The 25790-nt window shown below is 54.6% G+C and overlaps 1 protein-coding gene across 5 annotated transcripts in view; it reads left to right on the top strand.

Moving 5' to 3' along the window:
- The first annotated feature begins 704 nt into the window (after positions 1-704).
- Positions 705-25790, top strand: part of CTBP2 (C-terminal binding protein 2) — a 165106-nt gene continuing 140020 nt past the window's right edge. Inside the window, exons 1-2 of one of the 5 annotated variants that reach the window (XM_029245602.1) lie at positions 3706-3776; positions 9673-11342. The gene's annotated coding sequence lies outside the window, so the exon portion shown is untranslated. Of the gene's footprint in view, positions 742-3685; positions 3777-9672; positions 11343-11638; positions 11798-11819; positions 11838-25790 lie in introns of those variants that run through there. The other 4 variants (XM_029245604.1, XM_029245601.1, XM_029245603.1 and 1 more) reach the window with 4 other exon arrangements.

The raw sequence follows: 25790 nt of genomic DNA, 5'->3' as shown, positions 1-25790 counted from the left end.
CTGGGGAGAGGAGAGAGCTGGAGATGCGGGGTCGCCAGAAGACGGGGGTCACTGAGAGTGCGGGTCTGGCAGTTTTTCAACTGAACCGCATGAACCACTCAAGAGCCACTCAGCCGGCCTGGCCGGGGCCTATTAGTGCCAAGTAGAAAACCAGCTTCGGACATTTTAGCAACCGAATTTTGTGAACTAGCGAGTGTTAAATGCCTAGTCCCGCGCTGCCATCACTTCTAGGAGGTCTTCAGTAGGGGTTTAAAATCTGTTGGATGATAAAGCGATCATCCGGAGTCAGGGCCCCCGCAAAGCTGGTCCCGCAGGCTGACCTGGGCGCGCTTCAGCAAACGAGCAGTGCGCATTCCTTCCTGCTGTGAGCCGGCGTAGGAGTTTTTAAAATGTTAACAGACCGAGAGGCCTAGAGCAGCGCTCCTTGGGATGCAGAAAAGGGTTCAGAGATTTGGTGGTCCTTTCTCTGGCCCCCAGGCTCCAGCCTGTTTCCTCTGATTCACAGGGTGTGGTGCACTCCGGGTACGTGGGAGGCCAAACCCAGCGATTCGGCTCTGGGAATGGCAGTCCCTGCGGCCTGCAAAGGCCGGACCTCACACCCCTCCCCACGCCTTTCCTGCTCAACACCTCAGTCCAGTTCGTAACATCTCAATATGGTTTTTAAGCAGATCGAGACTAAGGGCTCGGTTCAGCCCACACAGGGGCCCTCGGAGGACGCGCGGCCGATCTCAGGGATGTGAGGTGAGAGTTTGGGGGCTTCTGGGGAGCAGGGAGAAGAGCCCTCCCAGCCCGCAGCCGCTGGCTCCCTTCTGCAGACCGAGTTCCAACGCCGCGGGTCACGGGCATGGAAGTTAGTCTAGCTGCGGCCGGCGCTCCGCCTGGATTCCAGGTTTGGTGTCCAGACACTAACCTTGGGGCGTCGGAGCTGTGCGCAAGTCCAGGTCCCCGACTCTGGGGATCCCCGACTCTGGGGGCCCCCCGGCCGCAGATCGCCTCCGTCCCGCGAGGCCCGGAGCTCCCACCCAAGGCAAGGCTTTAAAAATAGCCCCGACGAGATTCAGGCAAGAGGAAGGAACATTTTTTTTTTTTTAATGTGTAAAAGATGTTTTGCTTCTGGTAGGGAACACTACCGCTGCAAGTTCCAGCACATAGGGCTCCCTCCGCGCGCACCCACGGCCATCTCCGCCCCTCGGGCCAGGCGCGGGCACTGTCTCCCGGATCCGGATTTGGGGAGCGCAAGTGCCCCCTGTGGTCGGCCCGCGCCTGACCCCACGGGCCTGAGAAGACAGAAGCGGCCGGCGTAGGGGCCCGGGAGGAAGTTGGAGCCGCGGGGCCAGGAAGGGGGCAGGTCGGCGCCGCGGGCCTGGCGGGGGCCCCACTGAGCCAGGGCCACCCCGGGGCGCCGTGCCGAGGCCCGCGCGGACTCGCGTCCCCCCACGTGGCCGGCCGCCCGGGGCCCCACGTGGAAGGGGCGGAGGAGGAAGGAGGGCGAAGGGAGGGCCGGATTCGGAGCCGCTACAGCTGGACCCCCAGCCCTGCCCGCGAGGCCCCAGCGCTTCGCTAGGGCCTCCCAGGCGGGGCCAGGCCGGGGAGTGCCCGCCGCGCCCGGCCCACTCGCTCGCCCGCCGCGCCTGTGTGCACTTTCGCGGAGCCACTAATCCCCCGAGAGAGGCGATTTGTAGTGAAGAGTATCTGTAGGGGGCGAGGCCGGCCCATGTGGGGTTGTGTCATTGGTTTGTAAAGAGAGACCCCGCCTTTGCCCAAAAAAAAAAAAAAAAGGAGCGAGGAGTGAGCGAGCGGCGACCCTCACCTCGCCTCCCGCCTCGCTCCTGCGCAGCCGGCGGCCACCGGGAGACGCGGCCGCGCCGCTTCTTTCCCTTTCCTTTTCTCTCCGTTTTCCTCCTCCTTCCCCGGAGGAGAAAACAAATAAAGAAGAGCAAATAGCCGGGAGGCGCTCGGCTTCCAGGACGCTCCCTCCCCCGATCCAAGTTGGAATTAGCATCCTCTTGGGGGTGAGCGCGGCGCGGGGCGTGTGCGGGTCGGGAACCCCCAGCGCAGCCCCCTCCCTGCGGCCGGGCGCGGGGCCGGAACCAGGCTGGAGATGGTCGGGAGCCGGGTGGGCGGAGGAAGGGGGTGGGGTGGGTGGGGAAGTAGGAAGAGGCTCGGCGGCAGTGGGAGGAGGAGGAAGGGAAGGGGAGGTAGGGTGGGGAGCGGAGATAAGGGGAGGGGACGGGACGGGAGGGGAGGAGGGGAAGGGAGGAGACAGGGGAGGGAGGGGAGGAGGGGAAGGGAGGAGAGAGGGGAGGGAGGGCAGAGAGGGGAGAGAGGAGGGAGGGAGGGAGGGAGGGACGGGGAGGGGCAGGGAGGGGAGGGAGGGAGGGAGAGGAGGGGGGAGGAGTGGGAGAGCGAGTAGGGGAGGAGGGGAGTGCGGGAGCGGAGGAAAGGGAAGAGGGGAGGAGGGGAGGGCAGAGGGAGGGAGGGGAGGAGGCGAGGGCGGGAGAGGGCGAGGGGATGGTGAGGATGGGAGGGAGGGGGAGGGGAGGATGGGGGGAGGAGAGGGGGAGGAGGGGGGAGGGGAGGGGAGAGGGGGAGGGAGGGGGAGGGGGAGGGAGGGAGGAGGGAGAGGAGGGGAGGGAGAGGAGGGAGGGGAGGGGAGGGAGGGGAGGGAGGGGAGGGGGGAGGGGCGAGGGGAGGAGGAGGGGAGGGGAGGGGAGGGGGAGGGGGAAGGGAGAGGGAGGGAGAGGAGGGAGGGGGAGGGAGGGAGAGGGAGGGGCGGGGAGGGAGGGAGAGGAGGGAGGGGAGGGAGAGGAGGAGGGGAGGGGAGGAGAGGAGGGGGGGATGGGGGGGGGGGAGGGAGAGGAGGAGGGGAGAGGAGGGGGAGGGGAGGGAGAGGAGGGGAGGGGAGGAGGGGAGGGGAGGGAGAGGAGGGAGGGGAGGGGGGAGGGGAGGAGAGGGGGGAGGAGGAGGGAGAGGAGGGGAGGGGACGGAGGGGAGGGGAGGGAGAGGAGGGGAGGGAGGGGAGGGTTTGAGGGGGGAGGGGGAGGGGAGGGGAGGGGGAGGGGGCGGATTAGTGTTTGTGTGTGTGGGTGGCAGTGTGTGGGGTGTTCATTGTTAAGGTGGCCCGGGAGCGGCCCAGGGGAACTGGCAGCGGCCGGAGGAGCGAGGGGGAGCTGGGGAGATGCGCGCGCTGAGGGGGGGCGACAGGCGCCAGCCGACGAAGGGGTGGGGTGGGAGGGGCGGGGCCGCGCCCGCTGGTGGGGGGGGGGGGGGGGCGGGGGCTGACGGGTGGGGGCGCCTTCGCCGGTGGACGCGGCGGCGGGGAGGGGTAAGGGGGGGCCGGGGGGGGGCTGGGACGCCGGCCGCCCCCGCTCACCGTGCGGGCGCGGGCGGGGGGCCGGCGCGCCTCACTGCGCCAGGGGGGGAGGGGAAGGAGGGCGAGGACACCAGCCGGCATCCGGGAATCTTTGGTCGGTCCGGCCGGGTGTCCCCGCTCGGCGCTTCGGGAGTGGGCGCGGCCTGGGGTCCCTGGCCTGCCGCCCCGCCGCCGATCGTGCCCGCTGGCCGCCGTTAGCGCGGCAGGATTTTGTGTTGTGTGATGAGAGTTGAGTGAGGATGGGCGAAGTAGGCGGTCACCTTCCTTCCCATCAGGAAAAAAAAAAAAAAAAAAAAAAAAAGAAACCCCGAGCACGGCGGCGTCCGGAGGGCAGCGGCGGCGGCGGCGGCGGCGTCTCGGCGACGGTTTCCTAGGCGCCCCCGGCTCCTGTTCCCGGAGGCCGGTGGGTGCGCGCGCGGGGGCCGCCCGCGACCCAGGCCGAGCGCGCGGCGTGCCGCGGGGACAATACGGCCGGATCCCCCGGAACCGAGAGTCCGAGCGCGCGGGGCCTTGCGCCTGCGGGGCGGGGGAGGGGAGCGGGGGGTCCGCTGGGAAACCGGGGCGCGCGCGGCTCCGGGTCCCCAGGGGAGCGGCCCCTGCTGGCAGGGGATCCCGCGCGGCGCCCTGGGAGCGCAAGTGAAAGACGGGAAAGGAGGCGAAGTGGAACCCTTTTGTTTTGCCGGCCCCGCATTGTTGGCTCCTCCGGGCAGCCGGGCCACATCTGCCGCCGCCGCCACCACTGCCGCGGCGGGCTCGGCCCGCCAAAGTCGCAGCGGGGCGGGGGCCTGGGGCGAGCCGGGCGGCGGGCGCGGGCGGGGGCCGAGCTGGTTGGGCATTTCCTCTGCCCGGCCGCGCTCCCGCCGGCACCACTTCCTCCTCACGCGCCGCCGCCGCCGCCGCCGCGAACCCGTTCCGCCCGCCTCCCCCGCCCTGGCCGCACTTTTCGGGTGGGGCGAACCAAAAAGAAAAAGTTTCGCAGGAGGGTCTGGCGAGGGCGCGACCCGGGCGGCGGGGACTCGGCGCGGCGCAGAGGCAGCCGGGCGGCCGCGATCGCCTCTTCCTCCTTGTCCTCCGCGGCGCCGGACGGACCCGCGCGGCCGAGGGGAAGCGCCTTTCTTTCTCTACCTCGCGCTCTTCCCAACGACCCGGGGCAAGTTGGGCAGAGGCGCGCGGGCGCCGGGGCGCGCAGTGTCTTTCACCAGCCGGAGGTCCGCGGCGTGGCCGGTCGTCCGCAGCCCACGCAGCGCCCAGGTGCCGGGAGGCCGCGGGCCGGGGAGCTCTGCGCGGTCACCGCCGGCCACGGCGAGACACACACGCGCACATACTCCCTTCGGTGGCTCGCTTTCCGCCGCCGCGGATGGTCACGGACACTGAGTCTGCGTGTGCGCGCGAGTGTGTGTGGTGCGCCCAGCCCTCAAATACTTTTTCCGGAGGCGGCCCAAGCGGCAGTTGGCTCCAAGGGCACCCGGGTTTAGTATTTTACAAGGGAAAGGAGGAATTTTTCGTAGAAATTCCCGCTTGGTCTGCGTCCTTGCGGTGGAGTCTGCTGGCAGTGGCCTGCGTCGTCATGCCGGGCTCACTTGCCCTATCCGGGGTAAACAGATCTTTCTGGATTTTTCCCCCTTTTTTCTTTTTTAAAGACTGGAGATCGGGTTAAGTTCTTAGAGAGTCAGACGTGAGTGGCTTGAAGGGTAGACAAGAGAATTCTATTCTATAAATATGCATTGGGAATTTAAAATGCTAAGTGCCTTATTTGCAATTCTGTTGGATATTGTAGAGACTGGTATATTTTTATCTGACATGGATAATTTGGAGGGGACGTTTATTTTGGTTAGTTTACTAAGTGATTCTGCCTCCCGACTTTGGCGAAGTATATCAAACTCTGGTACTACTATTTCAGAGAAGACACTCTTCTCTGCTAGCTAGGTGCTTGGGCTCAAAGGCAGTTTAAAATTTACCCCGTGTCCAGTACCTGAGACTGCTGTTCTGCCTCTGGGGTTCTCAAAGTAGAACTTTAGTTTTCATGTGCTTAGGAGAATTCCACTGTTTTGATTTTTTAAAATAAATTTTCTACATTTTGAAGTAATGGGGCTTTAAAGCATCTTGTTTTCATAATCATTTGATTTCAAAGCATACTTCTTAGAGCAATTATAAGTCAATATTCAAAATGCTAGTTAAAGACTTTCAGAGCAGCTTTAATATAATATTGAAACAGGATTTCTTTTCTCTTTTTTAAGTAAGAGGGACTGTATCCCAGAGTTGAAACACTAAATATCCTTTTGTCTATAGCATCAGATCTCTGGGCTGCTCCGACACTCTCTGGTAAAAACCCCTAGTGCCCTTTCTACTGCCCCCCCCCAAAAAAGTTAATGAGATGGTAGATTTCAAGCAAAAAAGCAGGCCCTCCTCCTTGCAAAATATGCTTCCAGTTGCCATTGAAGTTGGATGCTAGCTGTGAATGCACTTGCCTTTAATGAAACCAGTTTAATCGTTCACACTTGATCAAGTATAACAGGACCAAACAAAGGAAAGAAGCCAGCATATTTCTGTAGAGCATTGAGGGATTTAGTGTTAAGTGTTGATGTTGGGTCGCCCCCTCCCCCCACTCTGTCCCCTGTTCAAGGGAGTGAGGGTTGAAGGCAAAGGGAATTTATGACACTGATTGGTTTTCTGTGCCCGAGGAGTAGGGGACCCCAGTTTGTCCCTGTAGAAAGCAGTTATTAGAGGGAATTTACAAATCTTGGGTTTGGAGCTTGTTTTGGACCTGACATGGTGCCTTTTGGTTTAATTCTTTTTCCTGTTTGGGAAGATAAAGCGAAGGGGTATGTTTTCTCCCTCCTTCCTGACTGTACATTAATAAAGCTATAGGTGGAGGATGCTCTGCGTAGCTCTGCAGATTGGAGCTCAGAGCCCTGTTATTTAGGATTTCACTTGGGATCTTTGAACATCCTGAACTGGGTGTTCTCCTGGGGGAGGGGCAGGGCAAATTGCCTTTTCTTAACTGTGATTTAAACAATAACAACAGCAGCAAAAAAATCTCTTTGTGCCTAAAATGTATTTGTTTGCCAGGCTTGAATTGCAACTTACGCCTGGCAGTTAGTCATTGACTGGGTGAAGAAATATTTGCAAAGTGTGTCTCTTTAAAGTTAAAAAAGTAAAAAAGTTTGGCTACTTAAAAACAAACACTACTAGCATTGTAAAAATACACCGGTGACATACTTTGTGAGATATTTTGGCCTTTTAAGACTCAGGGCACACCTGTTCCTGTGGAGTCGAGTTTGCTTTCCCTGGCATTGTTAATCTGGTCGTGTACACAAGACGAAACAGGAAAACTTGCTATTCATATAATTATTAACTAGCCATCAGTTACCCTTTCAGGGAATAATCAATAACTTTACTCTTGACTTGTAAAACTCCAGAAAGAAATCCTATTCATAAGCCCTGAAAGTGTTTTAATGAGAGACGAAGTGAAACAAACAGCCACAACAACAACAAACAAAGCTGCAAAATCAACCTGCAACTTTTTCAGTGTTCTGAGTAGCTAGCGACAAGGTAAATGAAGGATGAGTATGTAACATAGGTACGGAGCAAGCACATCGCTGGATTGGGAAAGGATATTATTGCGGGCAACTGTTAAAATGCCAAAGCAAAGGGAGTTCAGGATAACTCACACCGTTTGAAATCCTTGAGACTCAAAACCAAAAGGGCGGCCCCGCTGAGGTCTAGCACCAGAACGCCATTTGCCAACAATTCTCTTCCATCATGAATCATTTTTGAAGGCAAAGTTATCCCCTTTGCACTTAACACTTTCCCTAAATGGAAAAAATTTAAAGAGTTTACAGCAACAGCAGAATGGCCACCCCAGTTGTCATTTTTTACCACTGTCATTTTAATATAGAAGGGCTGTCATCATAACATGTGAGTACAAGCCTGGGTCCCTCTGTTACTAATCTTTCTATCAGTGAAAAGCAGCAGCCCAAGTGTCTCATGTCCCTGATACAGGCCACAAATATATATTCATATAGTACGTGATTGGGAAAGGAAATTTATCTTTTCAGCAGGGCACAGCTCCTGTAATATTTCCACCACCTGGCTGATAGTTCAGTTACAGAGGGTGGAACACATTTCTGTAGTAATTTAAAAATGGGAGTGCAGTTTGCTTGACCCTTCAAATAGAAGTTCTTGTACTTAACACCATGTATTGAAATATCGGGGTGTTTTATTCCCCAAGAATGTTCCTGCATTTCACTACCTAAGGAATGCTTGTGTGGACTTCCACTACTGCAGACTTTTAGTAGGCACATGAAAATGCTGGAATGGATCTGCTCTCAGAGGCTATACTGCCTGGGCAGTATCAGTTTTCTCCCTTACAGCTGGTAAGCATGTCCTAATTTACACTCCTGCGGTTAAAGTTACAGCATCCTGGGAAAGAAGGAAAAATGCAAATCTTCCCCCCCAATCAATCTTTTGAAGTTAATTTTTATTCAAGTCTGTGTTTGATGGAATATGTATCAAAGACTTATGAAAGGGTATTTTTTTCTTTTTTTTTTTTAAACACACCTATCTCTGGGTTTGGAAAATTACATTTAATAATTGCTAAAAACTTCAGAACCATTTTTAAGGTGTTCAGTGTTTCTTTTGATCATGATTTAATGGATAGTATCCAAAAGCCGTCAGTGTGACTCTAATGATCTTCACAAATTAATGTTTGGGCTTCATCTGTCGTTTGCTTTTAGCCATCATCATTATTAGTATTTCAAGCCTAAATTATGGCTGCACTTGGACCTTCAGGACCGCACCAGTGAAAAGAAGGGCTTTGCACATTGTGCAAAAAAAAAAAAAAAAAAATGGGATTCACAAATGAATACAGAATGTACAATAGGGAGCAAGCCTGGCCATTGTTTGTGTGGAATGTTGACTATGGGAGCCAAGGGGCAGTTTCGCCTTCATTCTTCTAACTGCTGGAGAACACAGAAACTTCAGGAGCTGCAGACAGGATGGGAACCAGAGTCACAATCATTTGTCTTTGCCTGGCATGGAAACTGGGGCCACCGGCCTGCTCCCTTTCCAGACTTTTTCTTAGAAGGTGGTCTTTTCTGGACTGCTGGGGAACTCTGTGCTCTTCTTCTTCTCAGTGATCTGCTTTTTGGAGGAAAGATTCTAAATGCAGATACTAGGGTTCTTCTAAGAAAGTGTAAACGAAGCAGACTTTCCCCCCCGCCCCTGAAATGCAATTTTCAGAAATCACATTCAACACTTACCAGGAACTGAGGCATCTGAAGTCATAGGAAGCAGTTGTGTTTATTTTTATTATTCCCCTCACATTAAAGTAGTTTTTAGTCTGTTTGTGGTGTTAGGGAAAGTGCGGCTAAAATGAGTGTTGGATTTTCGTATTTTGTTGCACAGGTGCTGCCATTTCTGAAAACTCCTCTGTATTGCATCTTCCTCCTCCATTCACAAAGCTTCCTGCTTCCACAGGGGAGCTGAGGTTCCAAAGTGGAGCCAAAACTCTATTGCTAAAGTGCCAGGCGCTCGTGTTAACTTTCTTTTTTGCCTCTCCAGGAAGTGGGATCAGTGTAGCCCTGGCCCATTGTTGGGGGCTGATGCCCCTTCTGCCTGGAACTTCGGGGGCCAGTTGATGTTTCCATCTGTATCTAGCCTAGTTCCTCCTTGAGTGAATGTTTCAGAAATGATCTGCTTTAACTGTTTCTGTAACGAAATTTAACAGATGGTTGCCTAGGGGTGGCTTAATATTCACAAAAATTGTGATAAAATGGTTGGGTTCTTTCTTATTCCTGGAGCAAATGATGCTTTTGCTTTTATGGAGAATTGTGACTTCTATCCTGGGTAATAACAGAGCCTGCATTCTCCCCAAGGTCCCATGGTGTTTAGGGGATGTTAATCCCGAATAGCTGTTGTTTCCTGAACTTGGTGGGCAGCCTCACCTTTGGTTGGTGTTCACTGAGAGTCCAGAAATGTCCTGGGGTAGGGGGGAAGGCAGTGCTTTTCAACAAACGGCGTGGTTCTTAAAATTCATCCCTCTTGTGAGATGAAAACACAAAGAAAACCTTCCTTTACATTGTTGATTTTCTCCCTCTCAAAAGTGCTCAGAAACCTGCTTTTTACATTAAAATAAATATTTAATTATGACTTGAAAGACACTATTAACTGGCTTGAAGCTTGGTTGGAAGTAGTGGCAACGTTTCTGTGTCTCATCCCAGCCCGGGTTGTGGCAGAAACTTGGAAGGGCCTTTTTAAGGAATTCGTCACATGGGTGATGTGTGGGTCTTCTTCTGCAGCGCTGGGGCTGGCCAAGGGGTTGTAAACTCACTGCTGCGCTCCAGCCATGCCTGAAATCTGGTTTCCAGCACAGGACAAACAAAAACTTCATTATGGAGTCATGGAATCCCAGGAAGTTTCTTTGGAAGGAACTGTAGACCGAGATCGTAGAGGTCAGCTCCTCTGGCCTGATGGGATTGTTCCCCCCCGCCCCTGCCCCAGGTATATGGCAATTTAAAAAGCCTAAAGCCTAGCTGTTGAGGCTAGCAAAGAATCACTTGTTAGGTGAAAATGACCTGAATCCAACCTGGAAGTGATAGTATTGTAGCCGACCAGGTGTGTGTGTATGTGTGGGGTTGGAGGAGCAGCAGGTGAAGTTCCTTTGCTGTACGGGGTGGAGGCCAGGAAACGGTTTGTGCACCCTTCCTGCTGAATGAACTCTGGCTGGGACTTTATTCTTTTGCTGATGGATGTCTTTAGTGGGGTGGGTCTAGAAGTGCAAATAAAGTTTCTGCTTGATCAGGCCCAGGTGGGTCTGGGGAATGGGTAGGGGTCATGCCTGCACATCCTTTTGGATGGTGGGGAGCCCATAGGGTGTTGCAGCTTCCGGGCCTGCCCACCTGGACTGCAGCCGCAGCAAGCTGGGAGGGCTCTCAGGGGCTCTGAAAACCCTGTCCAAGAATGGTTGTGGGGACTGGAGTGGAGCAGCCTTGCCCTGTCACGTGGGCTTGCTTTGCTGGGAGGGACAGGGTGCTGGTGACACCACGGAGGCCTTGCTGTTGGAGCTGCCAGGCCAGATGGGCTGCCTGGGCTCCTAGCACTGGCTGAGTTTGACTGACCACTGGGCAGAGCTTTCCGAACAGCAGAGACCCGATGGTGGCCCACACGTGGGGGCACCTGCCTGCTGAGCTGAGGGGTGGGAATGCTGCGTTTTCTTCCCAGGGGCTGTGACAAATATTTTAAATTTCTTTCCGGCTCTTCTACAGACATTCAACTGTGGACTGCATTGCTGGCTGATTCCTCCAGCTGCCACTGCAGGCCTGGATGGAGCGGGAGGTCCAGTGTGGCTGCCACGGTTTCTACCCATATTCCTTAGTATCTCAGGAGGACACAGAGATGTACCTGAATCTTTTTTCTCAGTGCTTTCTGCTTATGCGCTAGAAGTCGCTCCAGGAGGGCAATCAATAAAGAGTATATTTTGCTGTACAGTTATCAGTATGCACATGTAAGTGCCTATAAGTAAAGTCTCAATGTTTTTGATCTTAAAAACATTTCACAGTCGTTAATCTTCACGATGCTCCTGCTGGCTAGGTAAATAGAGCAATTCCTATTTTATGCAAGGATGAAATATTGAATTGCCTCCCCCGAGTCATAAAGAGGCTGGTCTCCGCCCCGCCTCCTGTTTCTGTAGCTCGAGTTTGGGGGCCTCGGGCGCCGGGAACCCCAACGTTCCGCCCAGACTGACCGCAGGGCGACTTCCGGGCTCCTGCACGACCTTCTGCTGCGGGGAGGGCAAAGTTGGGCCTGGGTGAAGGCCAACCGCCCTACCTGGCTGCCCTCTACCTGAGGGGGCGTGGTCTGTGGCTGCACTACCCCGAACGCACCCCGTCAGCCGGGGTGCTGGGCCTTGCTATAAGGACGGGTCTCCTGGCGTCTGGGGTTCCGGGATTCTAGGACCCCAGGCCCGAAGGTGAGGTCCCCCTGACCCCTGGGCCCCGCGAACCTGGCGGCTCCGCTCCTCCCCTCCAGGCTGGCTCACCTGGAGGCTCCGCCCCCGAAGGCCGCCTACCTGGCGGCCCCGCCCGCCTTTTCCTTCCCCTGCCCCCCGGCTGGACCCTGCAGGCTCGCGTACTTATCCCCCCCACCCCATCCCCCGCGCTGTACCGGACTCCGCCGGAAGCGCCCCTCCCCTCGCGCTTTGCCCTTTCACTTGTAAATAGGGAGCTGCTTCCCGCCGCTGGGAATTTGTCGAGAGGTGATAGAAATGGCCTTTACCCCCACCAGTGCCCACTTCCTCCTTCCTCCCGCAGCCCATTGTGCGGGGTCCCGCCCCTCGCCGCCGCCCACCCGCGGGCTCGCCCGCGCCACTCCCAGTCCCCCCGGCCGGGACGTGGAAGGAGCCCCGAGAGGACGCAGGACACCGAGGTGGGTCCCGAACCCGCGGCGAGGCTCGGAGCAGAACCAGGTACCTGGCTGGACCGTGCCCGAGCCACCCCAGCGACTGCGGGCTCCGGGGATCTTAAACCTGAGTCGTGTTGTCCCTGTCTCTACAACCCACTCCCCAGTGGACAGGGAGGTTCGATGGTGGCAGAGGTGCGACAAGCGGTAAACGGCCCCATCGCTGTGACTTGGTCGGCTTGGCATCCCGTCCCAGGGGCGGCGTTGAGGCCGCGGTTTCTGCCGCAGCCTTCCAATCTGGCTCTTTTACTCGTAGTACCAATAGCGCGGTGGTGGTTCCGAGGGCTACCCCGTCCTCCCTCAGAATCTGCGTCCTTCTCGCATTGCAGCACTTCTCCGGGCGTGGGGCTTGATGAGCCATGTGACTAGAGGTTGCAGGGGCAGTAAGTGCAGAGCCAGGATGAAACGGGGCTTTTCCACCCTGCACCCCTCTTATCCTTGGTGGAGGAATTTCTGTGTGTTGCGCTCTTTCTATCCTTGCAAACTTAAATTTGATTCTCAAGAAGTCCACGCAGACCACTTAAGTAGTTCTTCTATTTTTGTGAAAGTAACACTGTAACTACCCTTGACTGATCCTTTACTTAGAGTCGTTGTCACTCTCACTGGACGCTTGGCCTGTGTTGCATTTGACCTTTACAACAAGGTGGGTGGGGTGTCAGGCACAGGGGACACTTGGGTGACTTGTCCATCGCCCTCCCTGCCCTCCAAGTGGTAGAGCTGGGATTTGAACAGGCTCTTGGAAGTGAGGACCGGGCAGGATTCCCTGGTGAAGGAGCCGCACTCCCCGCCGCCCTGAGAGCAGAGGGGAGGTGAGGGTTCAGGCTTGCCCTGAATCTGGCATGTTCTCCCCAGGATTCAGATGGCTTCTCAGAAACAAGTATCTTTCTCAGGCCCAGAGTTGCTTCTGGATCACATGGGACTGTGAGAAGTCTGGCTTGTTTTAATTTCCTTCTTTGATTAGTGGTCTTTTGTTGGGATCTCACAATCTAATGCTAAGGAAGGATTTCTAGATAGTTTCCTGGACCAGGCCTGTTTTAAATTCACTACACTTTCTGAGTTAATGAACAGCATGGCTCCTGATCTGAAGCCTGAGGCAGGCTCAGGAGATGGGGGGCCCCATTGGGTGCACAGGGAGAATTCTGCCTCTGGACCACAGACTCGCTGTCCCGGCAAAGACCAGACACCGGAAGGACCTCAAGGGCTAGGCACAGTGCTATTGATCGGGCTCTTTGAGGTAGAAGTGATAGTCACTGTTTCACCAATCAAGAAACAGCATCGGGGGAGGGGGGAGGCAGTGGGGGGGGGGTGGAGTTCAGCAACTAAGGGAGCCAGCAGTCAGTTCCACCTGGCTCTGGTTTCTCTGTAATTGATTGAGGCTTTTGGCTTTTGATTGGGACTTGAGTACATTTGGGGATGGCTTTGCTATGCTCGCCAAATGAGACCCCTCTGTCCTCCTGATCTCATTTCCTCCCTTGCCTCTATCTGGGTGTCTCTGATGTGCACCTCCCCCCCACACCCCACCCAGCAAACACACATATGTGTGTATGAGCACACACATACACACACATGCCCTGAGATCGTGTGGCTAGCTTTCACAGTGTTCAGGTTTTTTTGTTTTGTTTTTGTTTTTTTTCTGGTAAAATTGGGTTTAGTAGCCAGGTACTCGACAAGCCTGTGGTCTGGATGAGTGATCTCAGTGGGAGTCTTCTCAAGTGAGCCCCCTCCGTCCTAGCATGTGCCCCTCACTGGGGGGAGGGGCTGGAGGTGGGTGGGGCGCTCCCCTCCCTCACTCAGGCTGCTTCTCACTTTCCAGCTGGATTCATTATGCACATCTTACAGTGGGAGTTGGTTCCTGTGTTCAACATGGGGGAATTTGGGAAAAGAGACAGGGAAGATGGTGAGGATTTCACCTAATTGGAATAGTCTGTTTGCACCACTCCTGTAAAAACTGGCGAGAAACTTGATTCTGCTGGGTAAACCTCCTTTGGGTTGCGGCCCTGCATTTGTGTTGGCCTTGGAAAGGAATTTGAATTAATACTCCCTAACAAAAGGAACAGCTTTCTTTTCAAAGAGGCTATCAGAGAATTGAAAGGGAATGGCACAAAGTTGGGTGTGTCCTGAAATCTGGAGACCAGCCCTGCCTGGGTGATTAACTCACCTGAAAGGCACCCGGAGCAGGTGATGTGGGAGCTCTCCGACTGACCTTGGCTTCCTTTAGGGTAAGGTCCCCGCAAGGTGGAGATTTTCCTGAAAAACAGGCTTTCCTTTAATTACAAGATTATCCTTCTGCCTTACCATGCTTCTCTTCCTTTCATGAACACGTGTGTGCTTGCAGACACGTGTGTGCTTGGGAAATAAATCCCTGAAGTTCTTGCTGGTGCTCCAAGGCTCCAGTGGGCCTGGGTGGTGGTGGGGACACTGCAGACTCCCTGTCTCAGGCTTCGGGTTCTGCCCTGTTTCCTGGAGGTTGAGGGCAGCGCGGGGTGCGGGGTGCGGGGTCGGGGGCTTTTGACCAATTAGTCCGGTCCAGCTTGGGTCATGATTATATTCTGCCTATTTTAAGTCCCCCCTGCAGTTTTCAAACAGGGTCTCCATTCTGCTTCACTCTCCATGGGAAAGGGTGGTGCATGGTAGGTGAAGGCACGCCAGGATTAGCCAGCTCGTGCCTCTCAGGCCTCAGCGGTGCTCGGTGGGACCCGAGAAGGAGAAACAGCTGCTTCCATGGGGGCCCTTCTGCCTGGAGGGTGGATGTGGCCGGGTCTGAAGGCATTTAAGCACAGGAATGTTCTCATGGCCCTTATAGTTTTGTTAGCCTTGGCCAGCCGAGAGCCAGGATTTGTGGGTGGTCCCAGAACCTTTTTTGGGTCTGCAGGTGTGTATCTCTGGCCTCTTCCGCGTTTAGGGATCCCTGGCTCTGCAGAAACGCCCCTGGGCTTGGCATCCCGAGTTCCTCCGGAAGGACACGAGGGAAATCTCATAGGTTTCCCCCACATGCCCTGTTGGTGCCACGGTGAGTACACCAGGTTTCCTGAGACCCTAGTTTTCTCGGCCTTGGCCTTGTGCAGAGTTCTGTTTATTCTCCCTGTTCCTCCAAGGTGTTTGCTGCTTTTCGCTCAGGGCTGAGGATTTTTTTTTTTTCCCCACACGCAAACATCCTTTCTTCTCATTTCTCAACTAAGCCTGGGATTAAGAATGTGGCTTCATCTGACAAAAGCCAGGAGATTTCAGAATTAACGTTGGAATTCTATCTGTAGTGATGTCTTCCTGAGTATTTAAGGAGGGCTTTGAACAGCGCGTAATTTTCTCCCCTAAACTGGCCAGATGCGCTCCAAGTAGTGGGCAGAGAAAGCAGCTCAGGGTGGTTTGAGTTTTCTTTGCGGTAACTGTGAGCTTGCCTTACTCGAGTCTCCTGTGTCCCAGGGGCAGGAAGGGCGAGGGGCTGTGACTAACAGTTGTTTGAGTTGTGCTCTTGATGTGTGTCTCAGACGACCCAAGAGCTTAGACGCCCCTCAGAGCTCAGCAGAACCGCTAGAAATGCACATTGCAAGTATAACTCTGGTTCTCAAAAAGGTTTCTCTGCAAGGGAGATTAACGGGTTTTTTCCTAATTTATTTCATCTTCTGTAGCTGCAGTGGGCAAGCTGGGGTCTTGGAGGGAGAGCGACTGGTGGGAGCTGGGTCTGGGTGCCTTGTCGTTAGCGGGGAGGAGGGCAGGGTCAGCGCAGGGACCACTTTTTGGCCGTGCTTGTATCTGGGAGTTTTGCAACCTGGTGATTACTTGGCATGTCAGGCTCCTGCTTAGATCCAAAAGCTTTTCTCTGGGCCACCCTGGAGCACTGCGCTGACCTCAGTGTTACCTGGGGACTCACTCTGACGGTGAGGGAGGGGTCCCACCAAGGCAGTGAATGTCTGCCTCCTTTGCCAGGGCTGAGCCTGGGCCCGAGGAGGGACGGCCCTGCCCCCAAGATAACACACGTCCCCACCAGCAGAGGAAGAGGCATCAGATGAGACAGACTGTTCTAGAAAGTGTGGGAAAAAGGAGGGATGGAATGAGACACATGATTGCATTCGGGATTTCACGAGCCCTCGCAAAGGGCTTCCGTTTCTGAATCGGAAGCAAGGGTAAGTATGGGGTGGGCTACAAGGATTTGACGACGTAATATTTATAAAGAGTTTAGAACAGGCCTGAAACATTGTACGTGTTTGTTAACTTTATAAAAATACAAAATAAATAAGTAAATCAGTTGCTCCTGCCGGGAGGTGCCGTGTGCCAGCTGGAGCAGATTTCCTTGTGCTCCCTGGGCCTTGACTGCCTTGGTTGTGCAGGGTGGGAAATGGGACTTGCTGGTCACAGAGATGGTGAGTGGGCCCTGTCCTAGGCGAATGCGTCCACCAGGGAAGGGGGGTTTTATCCTTTGCACTTAAACGATGGATGAGTCTTACGGAGTCAGGGGAAGTGCCAGGTGAAGAGGGCGGGGCCCAGGGAGAAGTGTTTGTGGTGGGAGATCCAGATCCTGGTGCTCTTAAAAACGACCTGAGTCTGCCTCACACAGGACCGGGAAGGCACCGGGAAGGGACTGGGAAGGGCGGGTGGAGGCTGGCTCCGTTAGGGAGCATCCCGTCGTCTCCATTCCTGGGGCCAAAGTGATGAACTGAAAACCATTCAGGAGGTTGTTTTTAGACTGTGGAATGTAACTCGGTATTAGGTCACTCTGAGAAATGCCCAGTAAAATATTTACTTTCTATTTAAGACCTACTTTCCCTTCCCAGAGAAGGAAGAAAAAGCGAGGGGTTGGGTGCTGCCCTCCTTTGCCTGAGGACAGCCAGCACCCTTAACCCGTGGGGGCCTCTGGAGTGCTGTGGCAGTGAACTTGCTTCCCAGAGAACAGTGTGTTGGGTTTGTCTTCCTGGCACATGGTGGGCACTTAGCAGCAGCTTTGGTGACTGGCCCGGGTCCAGCTGGGTGGCCGATGTGCTATGGGTGTTTGTATGTCCCGATCTGGGCCTGGGAAATCTTCCCCTCCCGGGGCATTCACTCACTTCCAGGGACGGCCTGGGCAACCACATAGGTGTGGACGTGACACCCCAACCCACACCCACCCCCGCCCCCCAGCAATGTCACGGCTCCCTGCTGCCTGTGGGCTCCAGATGCGAGTCGTAGGGTCAGGTGAGCATGAAATGGTGAGGTGGGGCTGGGGGCCGTGTTGGGGAAGGTGTCCTTACGAAGTCTGTGGAAGGGACCCGATTGTCACCTTCCGGGCGGCTGGTCATTTCATGGACCAGCAGTTTCTTTGGGTTTAATTCATACCATTAAAAAATCCCACTTGGAAAGCGAGATGATCCTTGAAAATGCCCTTGGGAGGCTGCTAGTGGTGGAATGCAAGGGCATTTCAGAGGTCAAGGGCCAGAACGTCCTATTTGCACATTTGCAAATGTGCACAGTAAAGAAGAGGCTGATGCAGGTGGGAAGTGTTCAAATGCTAGCTGCTGGTTATTGTTACTGGCAGCATCAGTGCCTACGGTGGTGCTGTTGTAACAGAGAATAAGTGCCCTCTGCCCCGCCCTGCTCGAGCTGTGCACGCTGTGTCTTGCTGCATCCCTCGAGAACAGACAGTTGGAATTAGGGTCTTCCCAGGAGCAGGGAGAGAGGTCCTTTGTGCCCTGTTGTATCAGAAGGGAGCAGGTGAGTGCTAGCACCCTTCAGCTCACCCCTGAGTTGGGCACACATACTTAGTGCATTTAGTGGCAAGAAGCTGGCTGTGGGCTTGGTGGTTTTCACATGAGTGACTCACACAGTTCCCAGGGAGGGCCGGCTGGCTGCCCAGGTGCTTTGACAGGGTGGCCTGTGGAGCAGGTGGAGCCCCAGGGCACCCCTGGCCAGGAGTCAGTCTCCTGGGCTCCACCCAAAGTTCCATTGCAGAAGCTCCAGGTGGGGCCAGAACACCTGTATTTTTTGCAAGCTCCTCCGGGTGGTTCTCAGCGCAGCCAGCCCAGAGCCTGCCAACAGCGCGCAGACTGTCTTTCTCTAAAAACAAACCACTCCCCGCCACACACCCACACACTTGAGTCTCGTTATCGAGCATTTGGCACGATCAGTGATTGAAAGATTTTATACTTGAATCCTCTTCCCCCATGTGAATGAATAGATTTGAAAGTGGAAATCTGGATTTCTGCCTGACCTGGTCTCATTATTTGGTTTAAGGCGGGGGTTCTGTCCCCTCAACCAGCACCCGACATTCCTAGGGACTTGAGGGAAATTTCGTGTGTGCCCGTTAAAACTGGAGCTGGTTCTGTATTCGGATGCACTTGACATTTAACTTTTTCTCTTGACCCCAGTCAGCAGTGCTCATTGAGAGGAGGCTGGGCTGTGCCACAGCGTAGTGGCAAAGAGAGAGGTTGTTTTTACAGATCATACTTTAGTACACTGTGAGCCGCACGCAGTGAAGCACACTTGGAAGGTTTGTATATCAAAGTCAAAGATGGGTGCAGTGAAGTTGATGACTTTCTCCTTGAGCGCGGAGACTGGCGCAAGGCACGTCCACCTCTCTGTGTAGGCGGATGGAATCTACCCCCGGGAGCTCACTTGTGCATTATTTCATCCATGTTGCCAAACAGATTTGGGGACGACACCTTCTGTTTTAGAAACGCAAGCGAACACGTCTGGTGGCAAATCCTTTTTATCTTGATTGGTGAATTTATTAATTAGTAGGCTTCAGTGAGGCTGGTAGCTTATGTTGCCATTTAGAGGACAGCTTACCTTTATTCTGTTTGTAGAAACACCTTGTCATACACGTGCTTATTTTTTAGTGACAACCTCTACGGGAGAGAGTGAGGCAGTGTGGATACTTCCCAGTGGTTGGAATCGGCAGTCGGGTCTCAAGCCACATGGATGGGCTGACAGTTAATAAATGATGGCACAGGATCTGAACAGGTTCTTTTTCACCGACACCGAGCTGCTTAAAGAAGGGCTGTGTTATTCAGATAACCCAATTCTAGGGATGGGGGTGTGTGTACACATTTAAAAGCGGGGAGGCGTGCAGGGTGATGCATCTTTTTTTTTTTTTAATTTTTGGCTGCATTGGGTCTTCGTTCCTGTGCGCGGCCTTTCTCTAGATGTGGCGGGCGGGGGCTACTCTTCATTGCAGTGCGCGGGCTTCTCGTTGTGGTGGCTTCTCTTGTTGCAGAGCACGGGCTCTAGGCACGCGGGCTTCTGAGTTGTGGCTCGTGGGCTCTAGAGCGCAGGCTTAGTAGCTGTGGCGCATGGGCTTAGCTGCTCCGCGGCGTGTGGGATCTTCCCGGACCAGGGCTCAAACCCGTGTCCCCTGCGTTGGCAGGCGGATTCCCAACCGTGGAGCCACCAGGGAAGCCCTAATACATCCATTTTAAGAGTTGGGAGCCTTTGGCACATTTCCTGTGCTGGTTGAAGGGTGAACTTGAACGGCCACGCACGGTGTCCTCAGATGAGGATTCAAGGTGTCTCCATCTGCCCCTTGATGTGAGGTTGGCAATTGTGGTCTTGGGCAGAAAGGATTTGCCCTTTCTGGTTTGGGTAACTGCTTTCTGGGGGCAGTTTGGAGGTGCTTTTTGAGTTGCGTGCCAAGCCATTTATTGTGAGAGAAATAGCCATTACTTAACCTTTACCTGGCAGAGTGGCACAGAGCTAAGTGTTTGGGGCCACATGTTAAAAGGTTTCCAACTGTGCTTGAATATGAGAAGTGGGAACCTTTGGGGCCCTAGCAGTTTCTTTTGGGGCTGCTTTTGGACTTGGGTTAGCAAAGAAATGACTTTATGATTTATGGTGTTTATGAAGACTAGCATACCTATCTATTTTCATATAGACATCTTAGTAGAGATTAAATACAAAATAAAGCAGAATGCATGAACAGAGATATTCCCATAAGCAATGTTGTAGTGTTAGGCAGTGTAATTAAGCAGTTATGCACTACTGGAAAAACCACCTTTAAGAGATTGAGGAAAGCTTTATAACTTAGTAGATCAAATAAAAATAGATATATAATATTTTATGCATAGGGTTTTAAATTTTTACAGTATATGCTAAGGTAGCTCAATTGGGATTGATCTGTGGAAATGTATGCAGTGACATTGAGATGCATTTGCTTCTTCTGAAAATTGCCTGTTGAACAAAGATCTGCTTCTTCAGCAGATAGAGCTCCTACTGTGTGCCCGATGCCAGGACTGCAAGCAAGAGCAAAGGAGGATTATCCTGAAATACAGAGAGCTGGGATGGGGGTAGGGTGCTTCCCAAGTGCTGGGGTGGAGGGTGGGTTGTCTCCAGGCTGAGGGGTCAGGGAAGGACTGACGGGTGTTCTTGGTGCTCTCGGTGCTCTCCCTGGCCTGAAGAAGTACCGTGTAGCACCTAAGAACAGAACCCCAGAAGTCCACTTCTGGTCCCAGAGCTAATCAGGGGATTGGCTGAAGGCCTGGGGAAGGTCCCCACCTCCTTGTGTCCTGGGTCCTCACAGCGGCGTGGTGGGCATTCTTTTTTTTTTTTTTTTATAATGAGAAGCTTGTTGTGTTTTTTATTATTATTATTTTTTTAGATGTTTGGGGTAGGAGTTTATTAATTTATTTATTTTTGCTGTGTTGGGTCTTCGTTTCTGTGCGAGGGCTTTCTCTAGTTGCCGGCAAGCGGGGGCCACTCTTCATCGCGGTGCGCGGGCCTCTCACTATCGCAGCCTCCCTTGTTGCGGAGCACAGGCTCCAGACGCGCAGGCTCAGTAGTTGTGGCTCACGGGCCTAGTTGCTCCGCGGCATGTGGGATCCTCCCAGACCAGGGCTCAAACCCGTGTCCCCTGCACTAGCAGACAGATTATCAACCACTGCGCCACCAGGGAAGCCCAGTGGGCATTCTTTGTATCCATCTCTGGTGTGTGTGAGGGGCCAGTGTGTTAATGCATGACACACCCTCAACACGTACTGCTAGTGAGTTCTCTCCTGTGTGGGCACTATCGTTATTCTTTCTTTGTAGGAGTGAAGAGTGGGAGGGGCTGGGACCGGAGAGGCTGAGAGAGGGCCAGAGGGTCACAGGGCATCCTTAGTTGAGATCTACTGCCGCCAGACGTGGCATTTTAGAGCAGTGGTCGTGGTGCCTGGGAGACCCAACCAGCGGTGGACTCACTGGGTAGGTGACGGAGACAGTGAGGGTGCCGGCTGTCGGAGGAGTGGCTGGGACTCTGACAGGGCCGGGTGCCCGACGGGCTGTGGGGCAGAGAGGAGGCCGGGGCCTGCTCTCGTACTTGGGGGTACATGGCTGGGTCAGTCAGTTTCAACCCAGCCTGTCTTACTCCAGAGTATGAGTTTCCATCTCACTGTGGAGCCCCTGGGCGTGATCCCTCCGTGTCCCTCCACGGAGAAGGGCAGGCGCAAGGTAGGGCCGAAGGCTGTTTTGTCGCCTTACCCTCTGGCCTCACATAGGTCATCTGCAGGGGCGTGTGTGGTGGCAGTCTCACTGATAGAAGGGACCAGCGGGGGAGAGCTCATCCCAGCTCTGCCCTTAGCTTGCCTCGTGACCTTGGGTGAACTCCAGTGTTGCCTCTGTTTCCCCTTCAGCATCGGTCCCTGGGTTTTCTGGATCGAGACACAGACCCCTGGGGTCTCAGCACCACCATATGAGGACAAGGATGTGTGTGGCCCCTGGGGGGCGCTCAGGGACTCGCCCCTTGCATGCTGCAGGCCGCAGGATGCCCATGGCAGCGAGGGCAGATGCAACGCCACCGGCTGGGGGGAGCCTGTCCACTCCCCGCTTGCTGACCAGGAGGTTGGAGTGTGATGATGTTAACGTGATAGGTGGAACCCCAATAAGAGCAGTTAAGGCATAGTAATGAGCAGAATCTCATTTCTCATTTCCTGGCCGCTAAACTGCTAGAGGTCCCGAAATGACCTTCCTGACAAAACTGAAGTGCCGCTCAATTTCAGGGCGTCTGCGCCAGCGTGTGTTTAACAGGATCCTTCCTGCCGATGTGCAGACTCTTCCAGGTGGCTTCCTGGGGAAAGCTGGAGGGGTGGGGCAGGTGGCGGCAGGTGACAGCCGCCCTGTTTTTGGAAAGACTGCTCTGGCTGCAGTGGGATTGCAGTTTACTGCACAGGGCATGTCATTTGTTTTTATTATTTGTTTTGGGCTTTTGAGGGGATCAACTTTTTAAGAATGTTGTATAGATATAATTTATGTACAGTAAAATTCATCCTTTCAGCATGCAATTCTGCACGTTTTGACCAACGCTGTGTAAAAACCACGTGGTTGCAGAACAACTCCGTCACCAAGGAAGGTTCCCAGAGCCCTTTGTGATTATGCCTCCATCCTGCCCACCACTGATGCAGTTTGCCCCCTTTTGATAGTAGAAAGGCCAGCCCGGGAAGTATGGAGAAAAAAGTACGTAGATGTTCGTGTGAGGTGCCAGGATTTTCTAGGACGTCTGTCACATGCAAGGGTTTCGCCTGGCCCGGGAGGACACTCCAGGCCACAGCAGACAGACTTGCCTGAGTGGCACCACCCATGTCATCCCAGGGATGCCCGAGACTTAAGGACGTTGGCCCAGGCTGGGCAGGTTGGCTCAAAGGCCAGTCACTGTGGCTGGAATCTTATCTGCCCCGTGAATCCACGGGCCCCCAAAGGGGCCCCCCTCCCCCCAGGAGTGGGCAGTTCCACGTCCACACCTTGGGCCTTGGTGCGTCTCGGGCCGTTGTCCCTGGGCTTTCCGGGGACACACACACCGTAGCTGCTCGCCCTCCTCCACCGTGTTCCTGCAGCCCCTCGTGGTAGGTGCCCGCCCGGGAGTGGGTACCTCCTCTGTCCACCACGGCCACTGGCTCCAGGTCCAGGGGGACTGGAAGTGACCGCCGGGCCGCTGGCTACTCCCTCTTTCCTCCGTGGGGAAGTGGCTTAGGAGAGGGCCAGGCAGTGTGTTTGCTCGCAGCAATCCTGCGCCCCACGCTGATCCGGGTCCCTGTGCCTCCTGGGGCGCAGGGCAGCCCGCAGGTCCCCGCTGGGCTTCCTGCAGGTAGAGGGCGGCCACCGTTCTGTGGTCAAGAGGGCTGGTTTGCCAAAAGCCGGAGGGACCAGTGTGCTTTCCTGTGGGAAGGTCAGTGACTGCCAAGGCCAGCAGTGGGTCACCTGGGTCAGCGTCCCACCCTAGAGCCAGAGTCCTGGCCTCCACTCCTACGCTTGCCAGCTCCTACGTGTCGCAGAGGATCCTGGTTTCTCTCGGAGCAGGGGCTGCGAGATGAGGCTGCTGCCGCTCTCCGCCCAGAGCACGTGCTTGTGAGTGGTCCCTGTTGCACTTTGGGAAGGAAGTCAGCATCGACTCACTCTCTTCCTGGTTTTAAAGTATTATCTTTATTTTCGTTCAGTTGTGGGGAATTTTAGGAAATGAATCTTGGAATGTTTTAAATTGTTAACTCGGGATTCACCGCATTTATTAGCGTTCTGATTGTGGCTGGAGATGTCTCCTCAGTGCTCAGGATTTGCCCCCCTCCCCCCATTGCCCCAGCACCCAGGGCAGGGAGAGCGCTCACCGTGCTGAGTGGCTCCTGGTGCATTTTGCCTGCGTTCACTGTGAGGAAACCCTTTGATGCCTGCGAGAGCGCAGACTAACCCTGACCTTGATTCCTGACCTGAAATTCCTGTCTAAGCATCCTTTGGCCTCTTTGGGGTGGTCGTCTGTGAACTGCCGTGCATGCCGGGAGTGCGGTGGAGACATGGGCACATGCTTAGAAGACTTGGGGGGCTTCCAGATGCAAAGAGATTGGAGCCCAGGGTTAGTAGCACCCAGTGTTGGCACCCCAGTGGGACAAGGGCTGTTTGAACCAGCGTTTTGAGCTGCTTGTATGTGTGTCTTCCGCTCCTTGGCAGTTCTTACTTGGCGGGGTGGGGAACACCGCCAGCCAGTGGGAAGACCCGAGTCCTCCTGGCCTGGACAGGCTGCAGGACCCAGCTGCCGTGCAGTTCTGGGGCCCAGACACTGCTCTGACTACCCTGAGACCGCGTTTCCCTCCCAATCCTTGCCCAGGGAAGAAAGGTTGCCCAAACACTGGAATTATTACAGAAAAAGTTGAACGCTGGATTTTATTTAAACGTCAGAGAGGGGAGTGGTTTATGTCCTGAAGGGCCCTGCAAGCATCTTCAGTAGTGCCGTCCGCAGCAGTAAAGCCCCCGTGGACCTTTTCACCCAGTCTGAGCCCCGTGGAGCCGCAGCTGTGAGCACAGTAGGGCTGTGCTTCTAGGCAGCCCCAGGGCCTGCAGGCGTCCTGCCCTCGGGATGCCTCCCCAGCGCCCTCCTGGGGCTCCACTCCTGTCTGCGCAGGGTAACTCCACAGGTTGACACAGGTAACAGGTGGGAAGCCACTTCCCTTGGGTGGATCCTGAAGTTGCAGCGGACTTGGAGGGAAGGGAGTGGGCAAGCCACTGCTGTGCCCGTGGGGCGAGCAGCTTGCTGATGTGTGCCCGGGCCCAGCTGGCCTCGCTGGGCAAACATGCTTGAGGTGTGCAAATTGTCAAATGACCATTTCACAGGGAGCCGGTTAAGAAAGGCCTTTGCCTTCATTCGGGAATATTAGAAATACATTAATTTGCTGGGTATATAATAATAATATAGCTACTTTTTCTTGAGTACCAGGAATGTACCAGGAGGGGAGAAGATAAAAACAAATGAATTTGCTGCATCCATAATAGAAACGGCCAAGGTGCCTCGGGCTGGAGAGTGACCTTCAGCGCACGAGGCTCCGGGCAGCTCAGTCACCTGCAGGGACGCAGCTCTTTGGTGATGGCTGCTGCACGGGAACCTGGGTGGGACTTGAATCAAAAGCCCATTCCTTTGCACAGCTAACAGACTGAGTGCATCTCTGGTCGTGCAAAGTCTGTTTGGGTTTCGCTAAGTCTTGCATGTCACATCCAAGAATCAAGGTCCTGGGGGAAAGTTTCAAGGCTCCTGAAGCTGCCGGGTCTGCAAGAGGCTTGTCCTTTCTGAAAACATACATTTTTGTTTCTATGTGGATAGTGGTTTGCTGGTTTAATTTTTTTTTTTTACCCTTTTGGCTTGGAGAAATTTTCTTTTTGGTTGTGGTAATTATCCTTTCCTGATATGTAAGTTGATTACACATTTGATTAGCCACGAGCCTCCTTCTGCCTCTTATTTAAACTTATTTTTAGCACCGTCCTTGAAACCTCAGCGTGAGACTGTCCATCTTCTGCTGTATCTGAATGTCAGGCTTTTTGTTTTTTTTTTGCGGTACGCGGGCCTCTTACTGTTGTGGCCTCTCCCATTGCAGAGCACAGGCTCCGGACGCGCAGGCTCAGCGGCCATGGCTCACGGGCCCAGCCGCTCCGCGGCACGTGGGATCTTCCCGGACCGGGGCGCGAACCCGTGTCCCCTGCACCAGCAGGCGGACTCTCAACCACTGCGCCACCAGGGAAGCCCTAGAGTGTCGTTTTAGTCAGTTGCCTCACAAGTCAAGTTAACATGGTGGGAACAAGTCCCGGCCTGCTGGATGAGGTGTGTGTTTGCTCTGGACATCTCCAAGTTCCGAGCTGCCTTCCTTCAACTTGGTCAGCATGGGGATGAGTGAACTTGACCAGTAGCCGCCTGGATCCGGAAGCTCCACGACGCTGGAGTTACAAGGGCTCCAGGCACTGTCATTGATGCCACGCTAGCCCAGGTGGGAGGAAACCCAGAGCCCGTCTGCCACCTGGATAGGACCCTGTTTCATAAGGCTTATGCTTTGCTCCAGATAGAATGGATGCCGTATCCCTGGCTCTGTTTGCAAAGCCGATTGCCAGCCTGGGTTTTTGTAGATCGGTGAGAGCCGTGTGGCAGGGTTTGGGGGTGCAGAGATCTCCCCCATCCAGTCCCAGGGGTCTTCTCTGCGTCTGATTCTTCTCAGAGGCCACGTAAGTCAGCCAGCAGCCCCGGTGGACTCCCGGATGTTTTCTGAGCCTCACCTCGATA

Source organism: Monodon monoceros, unplaced genomic scaffold (assembly GCF_005190385.1).
Source record: "Monodon monoceros isolate NGI ecotype Baffin Bay Population unplaced genomic scaffold, NGI_Narwhal_1 Super_Scaffold_4, whole genome shotgun sequence".
Lineage (NCBI taxonomy): Eukaryota > Metazoa > Chordata > Mammalia > Artiodactyla > Monodontidae > Monodon > Monodon monoceros.
Note: the sequence above shows the minus strand (reverse complement) of the source record. Positions and strands in the feature narration are given on the sequence as shown.